Here is a 12,202-nt window from a genome sequence, read left to right as displayed (position 1 = left end):
TGACGGCTATATGTTTGAGTGTTGGTTGTTCTTGTGTCAGAGTAGTAAGTGAACGTTTGTATTGTTCTCGTGTTCTTTTGTCGATGAGTTGTTGTTTTGTTTGTCTTGTGTAACCGTTTAATTGTCCTGTTTCAAAAATGTAGTTAAGTTCCTTTCTTCTACCAGTTTCACTGAGGGGGATTGTTAGCATTCGATGTATCATGTGATTGAAGGAAGACATTTTGTGTTGGTGTGAGTGATTTGATGTGTTTGGAATAATACGTTGAGTGTTAGTTGGTTTTCTATAGATTTCAAATGTAAGTGATGAGTGTTCCTTTACAATAAGTAAGTCCAAGAAAGGCAATTTGTTATCCTGTTCCACTTCGTAAGTAAATTCAATGTTTTTGTTAACCTTATTAATTGTTTCTAAAGTTTGGGGTAAGATGTGTTTTTTAACTATGCTGAAAACATCATTAACGTAACGCCACCAGATTTCAGGGAGCTGGTTTTTATCTTCTAATCGTTTCTCTAAATTTGCCATAAAAATCTCACATAAAAATGGAGAAAGAGGGTTTCCCATTGGGGCTCCATTTAACTGTTTATATGTTTCATCTCTAAAGGAAAAATAGTTTTCTTCCATGCAAAGTTTAGTTAATTTAATGTATGTACGTACTTGTTTTATCCAATTTGTGCCTTCATATTGACTAAGTAGCCAATCTTCTAATAGGCTTATGGCCTCTTTAACAGGAATGCTAGGGAATAAAGATTTGACATCGAAAAAAACCAAAACTTCATCATCGGCTATTTTTAAATTTTCAATTACTTCTGTAAAATGTTTGGAATTTTTAACTGTTTTACTATGAAACTGTTTTGGAAAATTTTGGAATTTCTGGACTAAATACTTTGCAATCTTGTGGGTGGGTGATCCAATAGCTGAAACAATCTCACGCATTTCATTACCAGGTTTATGAACTTTAGGAAGTCCTTTAATTCTTGGTAATGAAGGGTTAGATTCTTTCAGAGAGTTTACAACATTACCCATTTGTAGTTTTATAAATAATCGGCATGAAACCTTTCGTGTTCAGTAGGTCACGTTCACATGATTACCCTAAAATTATTAACTCGTCCAAAAAGGCTCAAAACGTAGGAAAAATAGTTCATTTTTGTCATAATTTTAACTTCTATACACCTAATCTTGCTAGGGTACTCCTAATTTGGTCACTCTCATAAGAAATCAATTTCATTGGACAATTTCCCTACAAAACACATAATAGTCAAGTCAAATTTAGAAAAGTAAGAGTATTGATGATCAACTAAATTTAACTATTTCTAATGCACTTACAGATTATAAATAACATAAAAACGTAAAATGAAGTCAAACTGGTTCTAGTGGCCTAAATGGACCAACGAGATTTTTGAAGAAAAAAAGGTTCCAGCTCAGTACCGATATTTATCATACATGATATGAATTGAAAGCTTTCTTTAACATATTTTTAGTATAAATAGGGCTTCCCATAGAACTTTAAAAGACATATTCTCTTAAATGTATGATTTGCGGAAGTTCTTGTCATGCTTAGAACGTCTGCCCTGTGAAGGAAGATACCAAAAAGATTGTATGAGTAAATTGCGAGGGGCAACCATAAGTCTAACTTTTGGAATTGTCCATCACGTAAAGGAATCGTTGGAGTTCGTACCAGGTAGACGAACGGTAACGTTTTTCATTCCCGGAATTCCCCAGACATAATCTCCAACAATGCACATTTTTCACTTAACGATCGCTTGCCTAATAATCGTACCCATCAGATAAATTATAATCATGCTCATTCATAAACTAATTTTCTTCCTTCGGTTAACCATTCGAATCTTTTCAATATGAAGGGAAATATCCGAAATAACTCCTATGCGAATGTTGTATCAGGTAACGATCGAATTGTTTCAAATCAAACGGGAATACCCCACCGCAGGCAACTTTTATTCCGACTCTTCATCAACCGAAACTCACTACGTAAAATCATCAGAAAATCCACCTACTTCTAGTAAATTTCTCCCTCTAATTTTGATTTTTTAACTGTACAATTTGATAAAACGATTGATGCAATGTTCAAAACCGCCACTATGGCTGAAGCAGTCCAAGTTGTTGTAAAATTAACTAATCAAATTGTTATTTGATTACGATTCTCTAATGATTTAACCGACTTTGGCCATCTTTGCAGCCAACTGATTACTCACGTCGATTTTGATTCTGATCATGTCCCTGTTACATTTCAAAAATCCCATGAAGCGATTCTCAATCCTGTCAGCTCAACAACAATGCTCTTGAAAATTCAACAAATGCCTAAATGGGAAGCAAATTCGAATTCCATTATTAGACGATGAACCTTGTGATGAGCTTAAACTCCTGATCCGTCTTAGAAACGTGAGGAGAAGACAATTTCAACGCACTCGCGGTCCTGCTATGCAAATCATATGGCAGGACCTGCAAAAATAAATTTAAAACCGGTTTTCTTAAATATGAAATAACGATTTTGAAATTTAAATTAAAACTGCAAAAATAAGTAATATTACTCGAATTTGACTATAACCGCATCACTTCTTGAATGTTGCGTAGAATAAATCATCTGTATAAAATACATGCGAAGTCATGGATGATGGGATTGAATTTTGACTGTATCGTTCTCAATCAAGTCCAAAATTAAAAATGTTCCAGCTCAAATCTAGACTATATTCATCGAGACTTGAATAACAATAGCAAATATGATGTTGTTTTTTTACAATATTGCTATAGATATTTACATTTAATGAAAACGTTCAGTATTTTATTTGCTTGTGTAAAAAATTTTCTGATTACCTACCGTTATTGATAGAAAAAAAATGTATCTGTCGTGCCTGAATACAACAATACTACTAAATACTAGTGATCCTTTAAAGAGAGATAAGCGGAAGTAAAATGGAATGATTTGGCAACAGACCAGCAGTGCTGATTTTGCTCGGCGTCGAGAATAATATTTTAACACGGACATGACTTCCTCATTGCTATAAAGTGTATTTTGTTTCGTTATAGATCTTTGAGCTACATATCAAAACTGACAGCCAAAAAAATCAAAAACTAAAAATCGCATTGACAAAAATTCAAAAAAGTTAAACATTTCATTTCTTTGCATGAAAAATTACTTTTACCGAAATAATTTCAAGCGGATTAAATTACTCATCAAGAAAAGTTCAAAACAAACATATCGCATGTTCGTTTGGCTCACACTTTGACAGCTCTCGCTGCTCGATTGGCTCACACTTTGACAGAAATGTCAGCTTCCGCGAATCTCTCTTATAAAGGATTTCTACTAAATACTCAATTTTATTTTCGTAGCAGTAAAGGAACAAACGATAGTCTAGCGTGGCTTTAATCAGACATTCAACTAGTCTTTGCGGACAAGCAACTGCTATTCAGTAAAGCACATGAGCTCCACTATCGGTCAACTAACAACTTCCAGAATTAACAATATGAGCCGTACCCAAGGCTAAAGTCTTAGTTACTTGCTTTATAATTTGAATGTGCCCAATATTGACAACAGTTTGGAAGATCTATGTAAACTCAGACAACTTGCAGATGATGCTCTAGCGAAAAAAAAACAATGAGCAATTCTCGCTGAAACCAGGCCGCCATCGGCACCCATCGTTAGAATTCCAATTTTATGTCTCTGATCGCTAGCTTTCGATAAAACTTAAGGGTGGTCCTTTTTGTTTTCTCAAATTGGTGGACCCCTCGTACGCCAGCTAGCTAAACAGTTTGCAAAAATGCCCATTTTTTGATAAATCTTGGGTATTTCTTCACGTGATATGTCTCATATTTCCCTTGGAACACATACCAAACTTAATGGCATCGTATAGAGAAAGGATATAGCTTTCATTTGAAGTTAAAGAAATCCGGCGGCCATTTTGAATTTGGCCGCCATCTTGAATTTTGTTAGAAAAATCGTTTTTTCACCATTAACGCACCGCTCGTTTTGAATTCTGAGATCACCATCAGAAAGCTGAGGAAAAATTGCGTAAGATAGGTTACAGAAACTAGGTGTGCAATGGTATTTACCCTATGAAATGAACGATTTTCTAAAACATGTTCCACGATTTTGACGTATATGGCGAGTGCAATCAATGCAAACATCATTTTTTGTACAACAAAGATACAAGTTTTCAATAGTTGGTGTATTTTTCGAGTCAGATGAAGAATAGGAGTATTATTTTGAGTGAAAAAATCTGGCGGCCATCTTGGATTTTGACGCCATCTTGGTTTTAAGTAGTAGAATGAGTTTTCACCTTGATAACTTTCAACATGTTGAATTTTAATGCCACCGTTACACTTACTATTCTTCTTGTTCTTCTTTTTCCTGACGTTACGTCCCTACTGGAATAGAGCCAGCCCCTAAGCTTCAAAAATAAATTAACAAGTAGAATTTGTTAACGCTTATTTGCCACCTGAATGATTGTTCTGCATATCTGCGAGTTGAAAAATAGCATTAATTCTTTCATTTATTTGGTCTAAAACCATTGATAGAAATGAACAATCTGTTGAACAGCTAAAATAAGATAAGAAATAAAGAATCTGTTTGTTTTTTAACGGAGATCTTTAATTAATTAAACATGAAGAGCGCTGAGCTGGTAAAAATCATTCTACTGCTAAAAACTAAGATGGCGTCGAAATCCAAGATGGCCACCAGATTTTCCAAACTCAAAATGATTCACCTGAGTTTCGGCATTACGTCCACATTAGAACAAAGCCTGCTTCTCACCTTTCAATTTCGCTATTTTTCACATGCATGTTGGGTGTTAGTAAAAACAATACTTTATGATTCAGAAAATCAAGGATTTTTTTTGCTTAAAAATTTAAAATTTCCATTCTAAATTAATGCACTTTTGGAAATGTTTTACGTTAAAACTACAGATATTACCACAAAACTTACTAATGTCCCAACGCACAATTTATAAACTTCATTCGATGACAAAAAAAGCATACGGTAAAAAAAAAAATTTGTTTATTTCAATCAATGTTTTTGGACGGTTTTTATTCATTAAATTTATTTATTCATAATAACTGAATTCAAAGATATGTCGAAGAAATATTCTGTTATTAAAAATCGTATTATAAAAGAAAATTCCTATTTAATAACCTGTATTTATAACTAATAAAGCTGAGTATCAGGCTCGGTTCCACTAGGGCCGTAACGTCAGGAAAATGAAGAATAATAAGAAGAAGAGTATACGTAACCTTGTTTTTATTGGTAACCTCTAAATTCGACATGCTGAGTGCTATCAAGGTGAAAAATTCATTCTACTAGTCAAAATCAAGATGGCGTCAAAATCCAAGATGGCCGCCAGATTTTATCACTCAAAATAATACTCCTATTCTTCATCTGACTCGAAAAATACACCAACTATTGAAAACTTGTATCTTTGTTGTACAAAAAATGATGTTTGCATTGATTGCACTCGCCATATACGTCAAAATCGTGGAACATGTTTTAGAAAATCGTTCATTTCATAGGGTAAATACCATTGCACACCTAGTTTCTGTAGCCTATCTTACGCAATTTTTCCTCAGCTTTCTGATGGTGATCTCAGAATTCAAAACGAGCGGTGCGCTAGTGGTGAAAAAACGATTTTTCTAACAAAATTCAAGATGGCGGCCAAATTCAAAATGGCCGCCGGATTTTTTTTTAACTTCAAATGAAAGCTATATCCTTTCTCTATACGATGCCATTAAGTTTGGTATGTGTTCCAAGGGAAATATGAGACATATCACATGAAGAAATACCCAAGATTTATCAAAAAATGGGCTATTTTGCAAACTGTTTAGCTAGCTGGCGTACGAGGGGTCCACCAATTTGAGAAAACAAAAAGGACCACCCTTAAGTTTTATCGAAAGCTAGCGATCAGTGACATAAAATTGGAATTCTAACGATGGGTGCCTATGGCGGCCTGGTTTCAGCGAGAATTGCTCAATCTCATGTCATAATGTCTCTGTTAGAAATGGTATCGGATTTGCATTTTAAATTTAAAATCGTTAATGTAAAAATAATGCATTGAACAGTGTTTCACCTTTTTCACTTCTCGGGGGCCCCCTTCATCGGGAGGCCCGGAGCTTTTGCCCCCTCGGCAAACAAAACACGGCAAGTGAAAAACACGACTTTGACATGTGGATTTTTTTCAGTGGAGGCTAAAGCTGACACCAATAAGCAGAATGTGCATGATGCGCACCTACACAACGATAAAAAGTTTTATTCGAACTTATTGTACACCCTGCATTTGAAAAAGGATTCCAGTTGGCATATTTTCCAGACCAATGGAAAAATGCTAAGGTTGTACCAATTTTAAAACCAAACAAAAATTCTGCATAAGCTTCCAGCTATCGTCCAACAGCTTGATTTCCTCCACTAGAGAAGATTTGAGAAAGTCATTTTGAACAGAATGAAGGTCCACATCAACGAAAATTCAATTTTTGCCAATGAACAGTTCGGTTTCCGACATGGACATCAGCCTGCCCAGACAACCAGAAATCGCATGAAAGTTCACGTCAAAACTCGTTTATTCATACTAATTACAAAAAACCCGCAAAAAACCGTGGATAAACTCGTCAAATATATGAGTTTCCTCGCATAAAACACTTTTTTCTGAGTTCATTTGTACATTTTGTTTCGTCCCGTACAATTGTGCAAAGTAAGTCAAATCAATCCGTAGCAGCTGTCAAATCAACATTTGTTATCATAAGTTAAGTCGCATAAGATAACAGGTTAGTTCGGGAGAATATTTATACACTCGCATTGTATGTTATTAATCATCACATAATATATGCACGCATATCGCCTCCACTTTTATACGTAGAAGGCCTTTTCGCCACATCTTATAAGTGAAATTTTGCACGTACAAAGCCTCCAGGTGATTTCGTTATGCGTACATTTTGGTTGTCTGGGTGGGACACGGTTATATGAAAAATTTAGATTCTCGCTCCAGTCCACTTTTTGGATTGCATTTAGGTCCCTGTGCAACTGTGCAAAATTTCAGCTCGATCGGTGAAACTATATGTTAGCGCCAGGTGTTCAAAGTTTGTATGGGATTTACTATGGGAACTATATTGGATCCCAGGACATACGGGTCTAGAGGGTAACGAAATTGCCGATCAGCTAGCAAGGAATGGATCAACCAATATGTTCATTGGTCCAGAGCCATTCCTTGGCATTTCAAACTCTGCACTAAACACGGAATTGAACAACTGGTTGTTCGGTCAAATTCAATCAAATTGGAATACAGTTTCCAATGCGAATCAGTCCAAAAGGTTCGTAACAATAAACACGACACAAACACAAAAACTTATAGGTCTCAACAAAAGGGATCTCAGAACATACATCGGTCTAATAACTGGTCACTGCCCAAGCAGATACCACTTATACAAGATCGGTGTCGTCCAAAACACAAATTGCCGTTTCTGTGACGAGACGGACGAAACCTCACAACACCTTCTCTGCTCTTGCAGTGCACACATCCATCGTAGGTTCAAAATATTTGGCAAGCACTACTTACAGCCAGCTGATATTTGGAACGCATCCCACAGGGAGGTGGTTAGCTTTATTAGGCTGATCACGCCAGATTGGGGGAACTACAACACTGCAAACTAGGACTTCTGCCCATCAATGGCAGATGGTTCAAAGTTCAGTCAAATGCGCAAAGTATTCCGGAGGCACATTTGCTACTGGAAAACATTGTGTACATAGAGTAATAGTATATCACAATAGTCCTAAAAAATGGACGCGGTGATCCCACACCCGACAGAAGAAGAAGAAGACTATGGGAAAACTTATATTTGTAAATAAAAATCGCCAGAGGTCGGATGATACTTGTAATGAAACAGGGCTAAATCTGAGATATCTATAGATAAATTTTCATGAAATTTTTACAGTTTTTAAGACATCACATGAATTGCAACATATATTTTTGAGTGATTTTTCAAATCCCGAGTTCACCGTAGTGATTTTATTATGAATTTGAATAATTGACATATTAAAAAAATGGTTTTAACTTTAGACGGGATGAACAAATATGCATACGATGGTTTTTGTGTAGAGCTTCCATATTTTAATAATTTAAATCGTTTATAAGAATTCGTCAAAAAATTCACATTAGTTTTTTTACTATTGGAGTTGTGCAGAGAAAAATTAAAAATGTGTAAAAAATCATATTATGCCTGACATGCTGTGAAAATTTTATTGCTGTTTGCATTTGACGTGCAAATCCAGTCTAACTGAGCTTCAAATGCGGTAACACAAAGTAACCAAATATCATACAATTTGTTTACATCTGACTTGCCGAAGTTACCTCAGGGATGTCAAAAATCTTTGTTTGTGGATGACACAGGCCTCCCTGCCAAAGGATGAAACGTGCGTATCATCTGTAGTAGATTTTAAAAAAAGTTTGAATATTTTTCTTCATACTTGCAAAAATGGAAGATTTCTCCCAATGCTTCCAAAACTCAAGTAATTATATTCCCACATAAACCAATAGCTCTTTATTTGAAACCTTCATGTAGACATGTTGTCACGATAATAGCGGTTCCCAAAAATTGGACAGATGAAGTTGAGTAGCTAGGGCAAATGCTAGAATAAGATAAAAATTTAACCTTCAAAAATCTCATTTTTTTTAGACCAGCCATGTTGTATACTGTAGGGAGCCCTCGTTAGCCGAGTGGTTAGAGTCCGCGGCTACAAAGCAAAGCCATGCTGAAGGTGTCTGGGTTCAATTCCCGGTCGGTCCAGGATCTTTTCGTAATGTAAATTTCCTTGACTTCTCTGGGCATAGAGTATCATCGTGCCTGTCATACGATATACGAATGCGAAAATAGCAACTTTGGCAAAGAAAGCTCTCAGTTAATAACTGTGGAAGTGCTCATAAGATCACTAAGCTGAAAAGCAGGCTCTGTCCCAATGAGGACGTGAATGCCAAAAAGAAGAAAGAAGAAGATGTTGTATGCTGTACTAATATGGGCTGGCTGTTGTAACGTTCTACGGGGAGGGGAGAGTAGCCTCAGCGTTACAGCTCATACAAAAAATTGAAATTTTCCATACAAAAAGCGTTACGAACGGGGGGATTAATGGACGCTGCCAAAGAAAGCTCTGCACTGCCCACAACTGCATACTTGTAACATTCGACAAAAGTAGGCATTGAGTAAATGGAATATCAAGTGTGCATTTTATGGCAGTATAGGAGGAAACTAAAATTTATAAAAATTACCAAGCATTAAAAAATGCTTATTTGAGCCTGAAATTTTGAACAACTCATATCGCATATTGGGTGAATAGTCAGAAAATAATTCTGATAGAAATTTTATTGCTTCTACATTATGAGGCTCATGTATAATCTCAATGTGACTGTTATGCAATATTACAAAACAACTTGGTATTATTTTCGAATTTTCTAGAACAATCCCACAGATTTCAGTAAGCTGTCCGAAAGTATTAATCATTTTATGATTCTCCCCGGTATTAACTCGAAATTGACAAAAATGTCGAATGTGACAAATAAGCAGTAATGGGCAGGCTGCAGAGAATTTATAATAAAATTTTGAAAATGATTCTGAAGCTCTCTCCCTGGTATAGCACTAATGAGCTACATAGAATATCCAATATTGAAACATTGGAGCAAATGTCGAATAAAATTATTAATAATGTTAGACAAAAATAGTTGCAATCTTCTATTGCCACGATGAATACGTTATATATCTAGGTTAAGTTAATTGAAAGCATTTTTTTTTCTCTTATTAGCAAGTGAAATCAACTCACCTGTAGAAACTCTGAACTGCTACGGCAAATGAAATGTAATAAATGTTAATAAAAGCTTAATTTAGTTTTACCAATTTAGAATGATAGTGTTGTCTAACACAGAACAACTAGATATAACAAATAAATGTAATATTTGGAATGATACTGATAAAGAATTTAAAAAAACAGTTTTTGTATGACATTTTACGGAAAAGTTCATTATTTCTGTAATTTTAACTTTCAGTTAGTCAAGTAAGTATGCAATTTAGATAATTAGATAGGTATGTTTGGCTTATATGTTCTAATGTTCTGTGCTACATTGTAACAAATGCTTAATTCAAATGATGAATGTTGAAAACTAGAATTTAATAACTCACCTTTCTTGATTTTAAAAATTTTACTCCTTACATCGACCTTAACACCTTCATAAGTTCCAATACAAACATCTGTCTTTGATGTTAGATCTCCCTTACTCACAGCTAATCACATATCCAGTAAAATAGAAATACAATCATACATTGATTCGCAAGATTTGCAAATATTTATCACTGATAAAGATACTCCAACGTCACGAGTGCACAATCCAACCGTCACCAGCACAAACTGAATGGTTGTTCCACTTCCGAAGCGATCGCCCAACGGAAAACAGCGTTCAACGTACGAAACCACCAAAACATCAACAACCAACCCCAGAACTAAAAAAATGCGATGACGATGAAGCTTATACACATATAACTAACATTTATCCGCGGCGACAGTCACCTGAAGCTGAAATACGACGCTACATGATCGACGTCCACAGCGCAACTGAACGAGCTTCCTCGGAACAACCCATGCTGCTGGCAAAGACTACATAGACATGCCTTTGTGAGAATGGAGAGAAGTGTCGTTCTTTGATCCATGGCATAACAGATTCATCAAAAAATATCCAACAGATTATATCAAATGTATCCATTACCCAACTAAATGTAATGAAATTTGCACACTTAAAAAATAAATTATACTGGATTGTACTGGAGATAGTAAGATTGTGTACACTATCCGAGCAAAGACGGATAACTGGATGATATCAACATGATAACAACTTTTATTATCGCTGTTATCATTTTGATATTATGTTATCAATGATAACCGAATGATAACAAAATTTGTTATCATTGTATCAGTGACATAAATTTTTGATAACAGGTTGATAACAAAATATATTATCACACATCTTTCCAATAATATTTTCATGAAGCGTCTGTTATTAAACAAAGTTGACTTTTCGTCACACATAATTTTGTAAAATTATTTGAAGCGTAAGTTTAATCCAAAACACCTCAAAATTTTTCTTTGATTTAAGACCATAAAATTCAAAAATATACGATGATACAAATTGAGTTATCAACTTGATCTCAGTGATAACACAATTTGCTACTGCTTTGTTATTCGATGAACAAATTTGTGTTCTCATTTTTGTTATGTTGGCTGTTAATTCAGCCAAGGTGATAACAAAATCAATTATCAAATGATGATAACCAGGTAACAAGACTTGTTATCATTTTGCTATTCAACTTTGCTCGGGTATGCATTTAACTCTCAATTAACAATTTACATGATCGATGGATGAAACAATGGAACAATTGAATGAAATTGTTTAATAATTCAGAAATGCGAGCACAGGCAATATGTACTTTATTTTCATAAAAAAATACTATAGATTGCGATATGGGTGTATTATATAACCTATGTAGATCTATACGCATTAATTATTTAAAACTTCATTCGACTTTTTATTCTTTTTTTTTTTAAGCGATCCAACATTCTATTGACTGTTTAACGATAAACTTGCGACGATCGACGCGCCACCATATTTCATATAACGGAGTGTATTAGAACTAACTTGGAGGTGATGGTTTGGAGGTTATTTGGCAATTTGGAGGTTAAAATCCCCTACAAACACTAGCGATTTTGCGGTGGAATGTTGACGTTTGATCACGAATAGCAGGGGTACTCAGACTGGAATATAAGGTAACCGATATATTTTGGACTCCCTGGGACATTTTCTTGCTAATTTCCCTGTTTAAATCGAAAGACCAACCCAATTCGCATGCCATTTGGAAAGATAGGACTATTCCGCACTTGCATTGACCGTTTTGTGCATATAAAATATGTTTATTTTATCTGAAATTGTATTCAATCGGTTTATCCATACAACCGTTACAACACGTTACACACAGCAATTGATGCCGTTAGAAATTCAAATGAAAACAAAAACTTGTTTTTTAATTTCTGAACTAAAAGCGCAGAATTTCTTCGGTTTTCTGTTGTTAATTGATTGATTAGATAATGAGCATGCATGTCATACAACCAGTGTTGTGGACTTCATCGCCAAACGATAAAAAATGCCGGGGGTCCAAAATATATACTTTGAGGGTCCA

The 12,202-nt window shown here is 35.1% G+C and overlaps 1 protein-coding gene across 1 annotated transcript in view; it reads right to left on the bottom strand.

The window, feature by feature from the left end:
* The window catches only part of LOC5568863, a 104,164-nt gene extending 93,591 nt beyond the window's left edge, over nucleotides 1–10,573 (bottom strand). Inside the window, exon 1 of the mRNA XM_001652539.2 lies at nucleotides 10,157–10,573. The gene's annotated coding sequence lies outside the window, so the exon portion shown is untranslated. The remainder of the gene's footprint in view (nucleotides 1–10,156) is intronic.
* Between the last annotated feature and the right edge of the window lie 1,629 nt (nucleotides 10,574–12,202).

Source organism: Aedes aegypti, chromosome 3, assembly GCF_002204515.2.
Source record: "Aedes aegypti strain LVP_AGWG chromosome 3, AaegL5.0 Primary Assembly, whole genome shotgun sequence".
Taxonomy (NCBI): Eukaryota; Metazoa; Arthropoda; class Insecta; order Diptera; family Culicidae; genus Aedes; species Aedes aegypti.
The sequence above is the reverse complement of the archived record's forward strand: the minus strand, read 5'-3'. Positions and strand labels throughout refer to the sequence as shown.